This window comes from Globicephala melas, chromosome 11, assembly GCF_963455315.2.
Source record: "Globicephala melas chromosome 11, mGloMel1.2, whole genome shotgun sequence".
Taxonomy (NCBI): Eukaryota; Metazoa; Chordata; class Mammalia; order Artiodactyla; family Delphinidae; genus Globicephala; species Globicephala melas.
Genome location: NC_083324.2, coordinates 47,653,246 through 47,667,712, shown reverse-complemented (window position 1 = coordinate 47,667,712; position 14,467 = coordinate 47,653,246). Strand labels below are relative to the sequence as shown.

At 42.6% G+C, this 14,467-nt stretch overlaps 1 protein-coding gene and 1 pseudogene across 10 annotated transcripts in view; both read left to right on the top strand.

Moving 5' to 3' along the window:
* The window catches only part of DLEC1 (DLEC1 cilia and flagella associated protein), a 106,750-nt gene that overhangs the window by 49,668 nt on the left and 42,615 nt on the right, over window positions 1–14,467 (top strand). The window lies entirely within an intron of this gene.
* LOC115838898 (translation initiation factor eIF2B subunit delta pseudogene) lies at window positions 12,405–13,850 on the top strand (annotated as a pseudogene).

The following is a 14,467-nucleotide window of genomic DNA, read 5'->3' as shown; positions in this document are numbered from 1 at the left end:
ACTTCCCAGCATGCAGGAATCTTTTCTCTTTCACAACTCCCTCCCAGGGTTGCAGGTCCCATTCCGATTCCCTTCTCACTGTCTTTTTCTTTTATTTTATTTTTTGCTTTTTTCTTTTGTCCTACCTGGTAATGTGGAGATTTTCTTGCCCTTTCAGAGGTCTGAGGTCTTCTGCCAGTGTTCAGTAGATATTGTGTGAGAATTGTTCCATGTGTAGATGTATTTTTGATGTATTTGTGGGAGGAGGTGAGCTTCACGTCCTTGATGAGCTACTCCACCATCTTGATCCTGGACCTGATGAAACCTTTTAAATTAAAAAAATATGAATGAGAATTAGGTTTTTTCACTGTTGCAAAAAGAAGTTACATATAAGGAAAAGGGGAATGCTAGAATGAACTCTATGGTGCTAGATTGTATTTGGAAGTGTAAATATGGATTCATGGTTTAAAAATATAGGTGTGTATGTTGGGGATAACACATACACACAGTTGGATAAATACAAGAATAAATGTAGATGTATGTGAATGTGTTGGTTAGTACACATGCATATGTTTCTTCGCTGTATCCACTAGAGAGAGAGAAATAATGACACCCTAGTAGCATTTAGCACACCTGTTCTATGGATCTTGGTTTCTAAGTACTATTTTCCAAAAAAAGGAACCCAGAGCTCATTGGAAAACTGTTTGATTCCAGGGTTGAGGCAGGGAAAATAGGAAATTAATGTAGAGCATCTTGTGGTGCCAGAAAGTAAGGAAGTGCTAGAGAGAGAGAGAAAAAGAGAGAGAGTGTGTGTGTGAGTAGGGGAGAGGGCATGTCAGAAGGACACAGAGCTCCCAATGGCCAAAAGAGAAACAACTCAAGCAACAAAACAAATAATAATGTTATTAGATTATAACCCAAAGAATAAAGTAAATATCCATGAGTCCATACTAATATAAGTAAATATCTGAATAAATAAATGGGAGAAAAGGGACAACTCTTTGTTATGAAAGAATTCTAATTAATAATGTAGAAAGAATGAGAATTTAAAAATCATCATTAGGGACTTCCCTGGTGGCACAGTGGTTAAGAATCCACCTGCCAATGCAGGGGACACAGGTTTGATCCCTGGTCTGGGAAGATCCCATATGCCATGGAGCAACTAAGCCCATGCACCACAACTACTGAGCCTGTGCTCTAGATCCTGTGCGCCACAACTACTGAGCCTGCGTGCCACAACTATGAAGCCTGCACACTCTAGGGCCCGCATGCTGCAACTGCTGAGCCCGCATGCTGCAACTACTGAAGCCTGCATGCCTAGAGCCTGTGCTTTACAACAAGAGAAGCCACTGCAATGAGAAGCCCGCTCATCACAATGAAGAGTAGCCCCCGCTTGCCATGACTAGAGAAAGCCTGCGCGCAGCAGCAAAGACCCAACACAGCCTAAATAAATAAATAAATAAATAAATAAGAAAAAACCCACACTAAAAAAAAATTTAACCATTAACTATCACACTAATAAAATCTGCAGGCAAGACATACTAATAGATGCTAAAATTATTGGGTAGAAGTGTGAGCAGAAACATAATTCCATAGTCTCTCCCCAAATATTTAGCAATTACAAAGGAAAAATAGTAACTGTACAGTAGAGAATCCTGGAAGACACCAATTTAACCAAGTGGTTAAGGTTACCATCACCACTAATAAGACACATCAATAGCATATAACCCCGATATGATATACCGGGAAGGGCACATCACTTTTGTGGTATTCCTACAAATAATGCACAACCTCAGTCCATTCATGAGTAATCATCAGAGAACTCAAACTGAAGGACACACTGTAGAGAGACATTCTACAAAATAACTGACCCGTACTCTTTAAAAGGCTCAAGGTCATGGAAGGTCACAGACAACAAGGAAAGATTGAGAAACTGTCACAAGTTGGAGGAGACTAAGAAGATATGACAGCCTAATGCAACTGCAGATCCTGGATTGGATCCAGGAATAGAGAAAGGATGTTAGTGGACAAACTGGAGAAGTCCACATAAATTCTTTCTTTCGTTAATATATGGTACCAACCTTAATTTCTTAGTTTTGGTCATTGTTCTGTTGTTATCTAAGATGTTAACATAAGGGGAAGCTAGATGAAGAGTTTATGGGAACTCTCTGGATTATTTCTGCAACTCTTGTAAATCTAATATCTCAAAATAAAGCACTAAAAATATGTATTCTGTGGAGACTTCCAGTTATGGCAATGTTGTATGTAAATAACCTGAGGAATCTACAAAAAAAAAAGAAAATTCTGGAACTGAAATGAAGTACTCAATAGAAGGCTTAACAGCAAATTAGACACAGATGAAGGGAAGACTTGCAGATATGTCAGTAGAAATGATCCAGGCTGAAGTATAAAGAGAAACAAGATGAAGGAATATAGAAAACTACGTTAAAAAATATGGGGCATAGTAAACAGGTCTGTTATGTAATTGAAGCCCCAGAAAAAGAGGAGACAATGTCACAGAAGCAGTATTTGAAGAAAAAATACTTGAGAATGATCCAAAAGTAATGAAGAGTTCAAGCCATAGAGTAAAACACTAACAACCCTAAGAAGGATAAAATAAAGAAACGGTACCTTATGCATATACTTATATACATATACTTACACATTATAGTAAAATTCTGCTCTAAAGACAGGGTTTGGGGAGGATCTTAAAGCATCTAGAGAAAAAAGACCCACTGCCTTCTAACAGTAATGACAGAAGCTAGAAAATATTGGAATGGAAGCTTCAAAGTGATGAGAGAAAATAACTTTCAATCTAGAATTCTAAACCTAGTGAAAATTTTCTTTAAAAGTGAAAATAAGGAATTCCCTGGGAGTCCAGTAGTTAGGACTCAGTGCTTTCACTGCCAAGGGCCTGGGTTCAGTCCCTGGTCAGGGAACTAAGATATTGCAAGCCACACGGTGTGGTGAAAAAAAAAAAAAGAAGATAAAATGAAGACATTCTCAGACAAACAAAAACTAGTAATTCATTACCAGATAATAATAATTCATCACCAGAAGACCTGAACCAAAGGAATTCTTCAGTCAGAAGAAAAGTCTACCATATGGGAGTAGAGAAATATAAGAATGAAGAGCAACAGTAAGGGTAAACTTGTTAAGACATGTAAATTAATATTAAATGTAACATAACCATAATAATAATGTAGTTATTATTAATAATTATATGTTATTTAAATATATGTAGAATTAAAAACATAACTATACCCCAAAAAGTGGGAGGGGTAAGTGGATTTAAAGTGTTCCAAGATCCTTGGATTCTCTTGGAAGTGTATAAGTGCTAATTAATATGGAAACTTTAATAATTTAAGGTTGCTTGTTGTAATCTCTGGGCTAATCATTATTCAAATAGTAAAATGATATAAAAATAATAAGGTAATGGGGGAAATGGAATTTTTAAAAAATATTTGATTAGTAGAAGATAAGAAATGAAAAAGGAACATGGGGGATAGTACAAATAGAAAATAAAAACATGGTAGATTTATACTCAAAAAATTTTTTAACATCTTTATTGGAGTATAATTGCTTTACAATGTTGTATTAGTTTCTGCTGTATAACAAAGTGAATTAGCTATATTATACTCAAATTTGTTGATAATTACATGAAGTAATTAAATGGACCAAGTACTTCAATTAAAAAAGAAGGATCAGGAGGGACTTCCCTGGTGATGCAGTGGCTAAGACTCCTCCTGCCAATGCAGGCAACACGGGTTTGAGCCCTGGTCCAGGAAGATCCCACATGCCACAGAGCAACTAAGCCCATGCGCCACAACTACTGAGCCTGTGCACTAGAGCCCACGAGCCACAACTACTGAGCCCACGTGCTACAACTACTGAAGCCCATGCACCTAGAGCCCTAGAGCCCACACTCCACAACAAGAGAAGCCACCACAATGAGAAGCCTGAGCACCACAGTGAAGAGTAGCCCCCGCTCGTAGCAACTAGAGAGGGCCTGCGTGCAGCAATGAAGACCCAACGCAGCCAAAAATAAATACATACATACATACATACATAAATATTTTTTTTTTTAAAAAAAGAAGGATCAGGGAATTCCTGGTGGTCCAGTGGTTAGGACTCCCTGCTTTTACTGCCAAGTGCACGGGTTCAATTCCTGATTGGGGAAGTAAGATCTTGCAAGCCACGCAGTGTGGCCGAAAAAAAAAAGAGAGAAGGATCGTCAGACTGGGTAGAAGAACAAAAACCAACTAAATGCTGCTAACGTGAGATAACCTTTAAAAATAAGGATATAGGGCTTCCCTGATGGCGCAGCGGTTGAGAATCTGCCTGCCAATGCAAGGGATGCAGGTTCGAACCCTGGCCAGGGAAGATCCCACATGCTGCGGAGCAACTAAGCCCGTGCGCCACAACTACTGAGCCTGAGCTCTAGAGCCCACAAGCCACGACTACTGAGCCCACGTGCCACAACTACTGAAGCCTGCACACCTAGAGCCTGTGCTCCGCAACAAGACAAGCCACGACAATGAGAAGCCTGTGCACCTCAACAAAGAGTAGCCTGCACTCACCACAACTAGAGAAAGCCCGCGCACAGCAACGAAGACCCAACACCGCCAAAAATAAATAAATGAATAAATTTATTAAAAATTTTTCCAAAAAATAAAAAAATAAATAAAAATAAGCATATAAATCCCCACTGTAATGTCTGTTACACACAAACTGTTGTGGGTTCCTGCCAGCCTTGAAAAAAATGATCTGAATTTCTTTCTCCTAAAAAAAAAAAAAAAAAGGATACTAAAAGATTGAAAATATAAGGATGGAAAAAGATATAATCAGACAAACCTTAACCAAAAGAAAACTGGTGGGACTTGCCTGGCAGTCCAGTGATTAAGACTTCGCCTTCCAGTGCAGGGGCTGTGGGTTTGATCGCTGATCAGGGAGCTCAGATCCCACGTGCCTCATGGCCAAAAAACCAAAACATAAAACAGAAACAATATTGTAACAAATTCAATAAAGACTTTAAAAATGATTCACATCAAAAAGAAAATCTTTAAAAAAAAAGGTAAAAAACTGGTGTGGCTATGCTAATATCAGAGAAAGTAGACATTAAGTCAAGAAGCATTAGTAGAAATAAAGAAAGAAGAGGGACATTTTATACTGATCGAAGTTTTTTAAAAAATCTATCCAAAAGGTACAACTATTTAAAATCTAGGGACTTCCCTGGTGGCACAGTGGTTAAGGATCCACCTGCCAGTACAGGGGACACGGGTTCGAGCCCTGGTCTGGGAAGATCCCACATGCTGCGGAGCAACTAAACCCATGAGCCACAACTACTAAGCCTGCGCTCTAGAGCTTGCAAGCCACAACTAATGAGCCTGTGCGCCACAACTACCGAAGCCTGCGTGCCTAGAGCCTGTGCTCCGAAACAAGAGAAGCCACTGCAATGAGAAGTCTGCACACCACAACGGAGAGTAGCTCCCGCTCACCGCAACTAGAGAAAGCCCGTGTGCAGCAACAAAGACCCAATGCAGCCAAAAATAAATTAATTAATTAATAAAAAAAGAAAATAAAGTCTATATACACTAATGACCTAGCCTCAAAATATATAAGCAGGACTTCCCTGGTGGTGCAGTGGTTAAGAATCCGCCTGCCAATGCAGGGGACACGGTTGAGCCCTGGTCCAGGAAGATCCCACAAGCCGCAGAGTAACTAAGCCCATGAGCCACAACTACTGATGCTGCACTGTTGAGCCCATGGGCCACAACTACTGAGCCCTCGTGCCACAACTATTGAAGCCCACACACCTAGAGCCCATGCTCTGCAACAAGAGAAGCCACCTCAATGAGAAGCACGCACACCACAACAAAGAGTAGCCCCTACTCACCGCAACTAGAGAAAGCCCGTGTGCAGCAACGAAGGCCCAACACAGACAAAATTAAATAAATAAATAAATTTATATTAAAAAAATCATATATATAGGCAAAATTTTACAAGTCTAGAATAAAAACAAACAATAATAAACATGAGATTTTCACATTCTTTTCTCAAAAACTTAAAGGGCAGGTAAAAAAAAAATATCAGTAAGCACACAGAAGAATTGAACAATATAATTAACAAACTATATCTTATTGAGTTATATACAACACTGTACTGAGCAATTGCAATGTACAATTTCTTTAAAAGTATACTTGGAACATTTACCAAAATTGTCTATGTGCTGGATCATAAAGGAATTAACAAATTTCAAAGGACTGAAAGCATATAGAGCTTGAACTAAGTAGACTGAATAACGAATATATAACTAGAAACTCCCCCACATATTTGGAGATTAAGCAATTCATTACTAGATACATGAGTCAAAGAAGTCATAACGGAAATTAGAAAATAATGAATGATCATCTTTAAATGATACATCACAGCTTATAGGATGCAGCTAAAGACATGCTTAGAGGAAAATGTATAGACTTATGTTCACATATTAGAAAAGAAATAGGGCTTCCCTGGTGGCACAGTGGTTAAGAATCCGCCTGCCAATGCAGGGGACACGGCTTCGAGCCCTGGTCCAGGAAGATCCCACATGCCGCGGAGCAGCTAAGCCTGTGTGCCACAACTACTGAGCCCGCGTGCCTAGAGTCTGTGCTCTGCAACAAGAGAAGCCACCACAATGAGAAGCCCACACACCACAACAAAGAGTAGCCCCCACTCGTCGCAACTAGAGAAAACCCACGCTCAGTGACAAAGACCCAAGCAGCCAAAAGTAAATAAATAAATTAAATAAATTTAAAAAAAGAAATAGTCTGAAAATCAGTTATCTAGGTATACATCTCAAAAATTAGAAATGAATAGCAAACTAAGCCCAAAGAAGCTGGAAGGAAGGAAATAATAAAACAAGAACACATTTTAATTAAATAGAAAACAAATATAGTGTAGGATCAGCAAAGCCAAAAGTTAATTCTTTGAAAAGATTAGTAAAATTGCTTAGTCCCTGGCAAAACTGATCAAACTGAGAGAAGGTAAAAATTACCAGTGTCAGGGGAAATAAAGACATCATTATGGATCCTACAGACATTAGAAAGATAACAAGAGGTTTATGAACAACTTTATGCTTAGAAATTTGAAAATGTAGATGAAATAGTCATAATTTTAAAAATTTTGTGAAAGCAATGATAACAGCAAAAGGATAAACATGAAGGTATAAAAGAGGACATCAAAATTATAAAATTTGGGGAGGAGAGTAAGAAAATGTAGAACCGACCCCACCATATCTCCGAGGTGTGCCTGTACCCCACATTGTACTAGCTCATGAGGGCTGATCACGCACATCTCTTTCCAGCTCTGTGCTCAGGGATGTCACATTGGTATCTTGAAATTGACCATATTGAGGGTTTTTACACCACAGAAATCAGCCAATATTACCAAGTCAGGACTCTCCCCACCCCAAGAACTGGTCGTTAAACATTTGCCAGCACACTACAGAATATATTATACTCATGAATTGGAAGACTCATTGAGAGAGGAATTAGTGATCTGCATACTCATTTAACGAATAATAGCCAATACACTATTGTCAGTGAGCAAAGGCAAAAAGAGAATTTATAACTGAGAGGGGAGAGGAAAAACTTTAGTCTGGGAACAGTGAATCTTGTCTGCATATTTTGGAGGTAAGAGAGAGGCCAGTTTGGGAGTCTGTTCTTAAGCAGTCTGAATAATGATATCAAAACAGTTTCAGGGGCTTCCCTGGTGGCGCAGTGGTTGAGAGTCCGCCTGCCGATGCAGGGGACACGGGTTCGTGCCCCGATCCGGGAAGATCCCACATGCCGCAGAGCAGCTGGGCCCATGAGCCACGGCCGCTGAGTCTGCGCGTCCGGAGCCTGTGCTCCGCGACGGGAGAGGCCACAACAGTGAGAGGCCCGCGTACTGAAAAAAAAAAAAAAAAGTTTCAGGATTTTTAAAATGAATTTTCCAGAAAACCTTGCAAAATTAATTGTGGAGTATATGTGACAGACTGTGTCTTCCAGTGTCCTTTATTAGTGTTCTTTATCTTAGTTAGGCCAGGTCTGCACCATTTCCCTCAAAAATTTCTCAGTTCCCCCCATTTTGGTCAAAAGTCCCTGGTGTAGAGGATTTAAACCTAAGGGCTTTAGTCTGTGATGCAGAATCATTATTGGATGTCAGTTTGATCTTGGGGGTATAACAACATTTAAACACCTGAGTGTCAAACACAATGTGAATATTATAACAGACATTTGGAACATATTTTGTGTCCAATTTTTGGATAAGTGTAGGTCCAGTCAAGAGAATATATATTAAAGACAAGATTGGTCAATTTTAGTTAAGTAATTGGTTTTTTCAGCCCCTATGATTAATTGATCATTTCATCTTTTTCAAAATATGTATCCAGGTACTGTAAACTATTGGCTATTGTATAGTGTTCATTTTTTTGGTGAGAGCACATCTATTTAGAATCATTCTACTTAATGAAGTTTTGTTAATCTAACCTAAAATGAGTTATTTAAAGTCAGTATTCATTCTGCTTCTGAAATTATCTCAGATTTGTCCAGTGGGAGCCTTACAGATTGTCTCCCGTGTTCTTTTGATATGACCTAGCAGTTTCTTGAGCGCTTCCTTACATTCTGCCATCACAAGATGTTCCAGGCTAATCTTGTACTCTCTTTGTCCCAGTTCTGGAATCAGTTTCTAAGAAGCCCTGGTTCCTTTTAGTGGAGAATGGTATTTAGAAACCAAGATCTAAGCACTAGATCTGCTACTAGCTACTGGGATGTCATTGCTTCTAAGTCCTTTAAATGGATAGAGGTGGGGAAAAATAACAATTTCAGAGGTCCATCTATATATATGTAAATATATATGTACCCATAAACATGCATATATCCATATCCATGTGCTTACATATTTAAAAATCATGACTTCATGCTGATTCCTCTAACTACAGTCTAATTCCACAGTGCCTCCTCCCATTCCACGCCTATAGCTCCCTCCACCCACAGTCATCTGAAGAATCTTGGAATAACATTCTACTTGTGGAAGTCTCTGCATCTAGTTTAGTGAGTCTCAGGGTCAGATCACTGCAGTGACTGCATGTCCAGTTGCAGGATTCTAAATATTTATACTGTGGGAGGCATACAGCCCAGATGTATTAATGTTCTGGGACTTAAGAACAGCATTTGTGGTTAAAAGTACTTGATAGAAGAAAACAAAGAAAGAAAGTACTTAACATGGTCCCTTCCAGCATGGTTTTAAGGGTAACTTTCATTGGAGTCTCTTTTAATATGTTCAGTGTTCCAGTTACTGTAACCATGTAACACATTGCCCCCAAGACTTGGCAGCGTGCAACAGCAGTTTGCTTTCTGATCAGATAGGACACAGCTAGGAGAGTTTATCTCTACTCTGTGATATCTGGGGCCGCAGCCGAGAGACTGGGGCCAAAGTCTCATTCACTCACACGTGTGGTGGTTGGTGCTGGCTTTCAGCTGAGACCTCAGTTCCTCTGCCTGAGGCTTCTCCACCTCAGCTAGTTCCTTTCCTTTCCCTTCCCTTCCTCAGAGCACAGTGGCTGGTTTCCCCAGGGCAAGCCTCCCCCAAAGAGAAACGCAGTCTGCCACTGTCCGTTATATAAATTGAATTGTATCTAGTGATGTCTCTTAGAAATGCACCTTGCATCTGTTGGGCATATGACTGTGTGCCTAAGTTATTTACCCAGCTAAACTATAAAGTTTAAGGATAAAAACATTTTCAAATTTGCCAAATCTTTAAAAATGTATGTCCCATGCACCCTTTCTCAGGAAACTCTTAGGGAACATGCTCCCCTATATAAGTGAGTAAACCAAGGAAGAGGAAGGCTTGATGTGTGGGAAACGAGAGATCCAGCATAGGAGAGACATGCAGGAAAGGCCCAGGTCAGTAATGGTTAAGGAGCTCTGTAGTTACTGCTGGTACAAAGCTTAACAACTTAAAACAACAATTTTATCGTGCTTGTAGATTCTTTGGATCAGAAATTCTGACAGGGCACAATGGGAATGGCTTGTTCCATGATGTTTGGAACCTAGCTGGAAAAAGTCAGTGACCAGGGGTAACCTGAAAGATGGGGCTGGAACTCTCTGAGGCATTTTCACTCACAGAGTAGTCGATGTTAGTTGTCTGTCGAGGGTGCTAACAGAGCACATGCACATGTATTCTCCATGTGGCCTGGGCTTCCTCACAGAATGGCTACCTCAGGGTAATCAGGCAGCTCAAAGTGAGTGATCAGAGCTTCGAAGTGAGTATTCTAGCAAGTAAGGGGGAGGTTGCATCACTTTTTTTTTTTTTTGGCTGTGTTGGGTCTTTGTTGCTGCGCTCAGGTTTTCTCTAGTTGCGGCGAGCAGGGGCTACTCTTCGTTGCAGTGCACTGGCTTCTCATTGCAGTGGCCTCTCTTGTTGCGGAGCACGGGCTCTAGGCACCTGGGCTTCAGCAGTTGCGACACAAGGGCTCTAGAGCGCAGGCTTGGTAGTTGTGGCACACGGGCTTAGTTGCTCCACGGCATGTGGGATCTTCCCAGACGAGGGCTCGAACCCATGTCCCCTGCATTGGCAGGCGGATTCTTACTTAACCACCATGCCACCAGGGAAGCCCCTTAAGATTTAATTTTATTTTTATTTCTTTGGCTGCGTTGTGTCTTTGTTGCTGTGCGCGGGCTTTCTCTAGTTGCGGTGAGCGGGGGCTACTCTTTGTTGTGGTGTGCGGGCTTCTCATTGCAGTGCCTTCTCTTGTTGCAGAGCATGGGCTATAGGCATGTAGGCTTCAGTAGTTGTGGCACACGGGCTCAGTAGTTGTGGCACGCAGGCTCTAGAACTCAGGCTCAGTAGTTGTGGCGCATGGGCTTAGTTGCTCCGCGGCATGTGAGATCTTGCCAGACCAGGGCTCTAACCCATGTCCCCTGCATTGGCAGGTGGATTCTTATCCACTGTGCCACCAGGGAAGTCCCTGCATCACTTTTTATGACCTAACCTTGGAGGTTCGTTTCCCTTGGAATACATGAGAAAGTCATTACTTCCTCTGCATTGCTGTAGGTTACAAATGAGTCACTAAGTTTAGCCCAGATTCGAGGGGAAGCTACATAGATAGACCTCACCTCTCAATGGAAGGACTGTCAAAGAACTTCTGGATGTGTCTGAAAACTGCTACAGGGGTTGTCCTGTCCTGGGTCATAGCAGTAGGTGTAGCAAGCGACCAGTCCAGATTAAAAGAGGCCAGAGGCTCTAGGAAGGGTTGACTTGTGGGGGTGACACTGATAAGAGTCCCTGATACATCTGGACATCTTGGAAGGAAATTTGTAGGGTAGTGGAAAGAGATTAAATTATTGATAAGTACAAACCAAACAAAATAATTGGTTGATTAACTTTCGGAAAAACAAAAATTGTATAAGGGAGAATTTCATGCTCAGCTGTGAATAGCATTTACATAGCAACAATAATGTCAACATTACTGATCTAACCATGAGTGTGATGTAACTTACATCGGGAAGATGAGGGAGAAGGGTGTGGCATGCGGTGAGCTGGCTAAGGGTGAGGAAAGAGAGAATATCCATATCACCCATCCATAATTAATGCCTAAAACTGAAAAAAAAAAATTAGCATGCCATCTGGAGCCACGGAAGTAAATTCCAAAATAATCAGCTAAAGGAGGAAAAAGTGTTTGTGGTTGGGTGTGGGAAATGGCAGGGGAAGAGGGCAGGATTTCTATTTTCGAAATTTTGTAGAACTCCTTGCCTCTTTAAACTATGTGGTTATCCGACTTCGATAAAAATAGCTTAAAAAGAAAACTTTTTACTGAAAGAAACGCCATGCCCAGATCATTTTACAGGTATACACCATCAAACATTCAAGCTAATCCTGACCTTATATAAACTGTCAGAGACTACAAAAAGAAGGAACATACCCTCATTCTTAGGTAATGAGCCTGCTGTGGTCTGAATGTTTGTGTCCCTCCAAAATTCGTATGTTGAAATCCTAACCCTCAAAGATGATGGTATTAGAAGGTGGGGCCTTGGGGAGGTGCTTAGGTCATGAGGGTGAAGCCTTCGTGAATGGGATTAGTGCCTTTCTGAAGAGGCTCTAGAGAGATCCCTTGCCCCTTCTGCCACTTGAGGACACAGTGAGAAGGTGCCAGCTGTGAATGGAAGAGGGCCCTCACCAAAACACAGCCATGCTGGCATCTTGATCTTGGGCTGTCCAGCCTCCAGAACTGTGAGAAATACATTCCTGTTGTTTATAAGTCACCCAGTGTTATGTCATTTTGGACTAAGAGCCTAATGTTACCTTGACACCAAAGCCAAATAAGGAGCTCTGGCAATGAAAGTCATAAGCCAGTTTTGCTTAAGAACATAAGCCCGGGAGGATGATGGCTGCCGTGGCGTGGCTGTTCGCAAGGACTTGGGATCTGGGATGAAGGAGGAGCTTGTTCCTCGGCCTGGGGCAGGGGGGAGGGAGATGACCCAAGAAGAAAAGCTGCAGCTTCGGAAGGAGAAGAAACTGCAGAAGAAGAAATGGAAGGAGGAAAAGGGGGAAGAACCAGAAACTGGCTCTGCTGTATCTGCAGTCCAATGTCAAGGCCCGACCAAAGACCTGCCTGGACTGGACAGTCAGTTGGGCAGTGCCAAGGAGAAAGTTCCAGCAGGTGGGAGTAAGGCTGAACTTCGAGCTGAAAGGCGGGCCAAGCAGGAGGCTGAGCGGGCCCTGAAGCAGGCAAGAAAAGGGGACCAAGGAGGGCCACCTCCTCAGGCCTGCCCCAGCACAGCTGGAGAAACCCCCTCAGGAGTGAAGGGTCTACCCGAGCAGAGTCAGGTTGATGACTCCACGCTTCTGAGGAAGCTTGTTAAAAAACCAGAACGACAGCAGGTTCCTACACGAAAGGATTATGGACCCAAAGTCAGTCTCTTCTCCCACCTACCCCAGTACAGCAGACAGAACTCTCTGAGCCAGTTTATGAGCATCCCATCCTCTGTGACCCCCCCAGCCATGGTGCGACTCGGCCTGCAGTACTCCCAGGGCCTGGTCAGTGGCTCCCATGCCCAGTGCATTGCCTGCTTCGTGCCTTGCAGCAGGTGATTCAGGACTACCCCCCACCTCCCAGTGAAGAACTGTCAAGGGACCTAGTGAATAAACTAAAGCCCTACTTCAGCTTCCTGACTCAGTGCCGTCCCCTGTCAGCGAGCACGTACAACGCCATCAAGTTCCTTAACAAGGAGATCACGGGTGTGAGCGGCTCCAAGCGGGAAGAGGAGGCCGAGTCAGAACTTCGAGCAGCCATCAGACCATATGTGCAAGAGAAGATTGTGCTTGCAGCTCAGGCAATCTCACGCTTTGCTTATGAGAAGACCAGCCGGCCACAGCTGGAGGGAAAGCACACGCTACGTTCTCTGGTCTGTGCTGGGGTCCCTGCCTCCTACCTGCTGATTCCTGCAGCTTCCTTTGTGCTCCCAGAGGTTTCTAAGGTGCTGTTGGGAGCTCATGCACTCCTGGCCAACAGGTCTGTGATGTCACGGGTAGGGACAGCACAGCTGGCCCTGGTGGCACGGGCCCATAATGTGCCAGTGCTGGTCTGCTGTGAAACATACAAGTTTTGCGAGCGTGTGCAGACTGATGCCTTTGTCTCTAATGAGCTAGATGACCTTGACGATCTGCTGTGTGAGCGAGGAGAACGTGTGGTCCTGGCTGACTGGCAGAACCACTCGTCCCTATGGTTGTCGAATCTGGTCTATGATATGACCCCCCCAGAACTGGTGGATCTGGTGATCACGGAGCTGGGCATGATCCCTTGCAGTTCTGTACCTGTTGTGCTGCGAGTCAAGAGTAGTGACCAGTGAGTGGAGGGACACAGGGTCAATAAATGACATACTCCCTACACTTAAAAAAAAACAAAAAACATAAGCCCAGTCTCATCCCCCAGCCTTTTGGAGCTGTGAGAGGGCTTGTCTGTCCTGAGATGGGGAGCAGAATGGGATGCTGGCTGTGAGTGCTGGAGGCTAAGGAGTTGTGGTAGGAATAAAGATCTGTACCTTATATGCCAGGGGCTTATTATGTTTCCTATAATTTCATTTTTGTTTTCTTTGCATATTTTGGTAAATTTAAAAGACATTTGAAACAAACAAAAAAAAAGAACATAGGTTCAGAAATATTAAGTAAAAAACCAAGCAAGAAGAAACACGCACGCACGCACGCGCGTGCACACACACACACACACACACACACATCCACCCCAGGAGCAAATTGAGTGTAACCCAGGAATGCAAGGGATGTCTTCACAGTGGCCCTTGAGTTGGCAGTTGGCTGCCCTGAGCCTGTCAATTTTTCCTCCATGGCTTCCAGTGCTGTTACGGAAAGCCAGCCCACTGTGCAATCCGTGTACTTACTGTCTTCCCAGACCTTGCAACCGCGCCGTAGCTACCACGTTTCAATGCCCGCCTGCACCTCATTTAAGTCG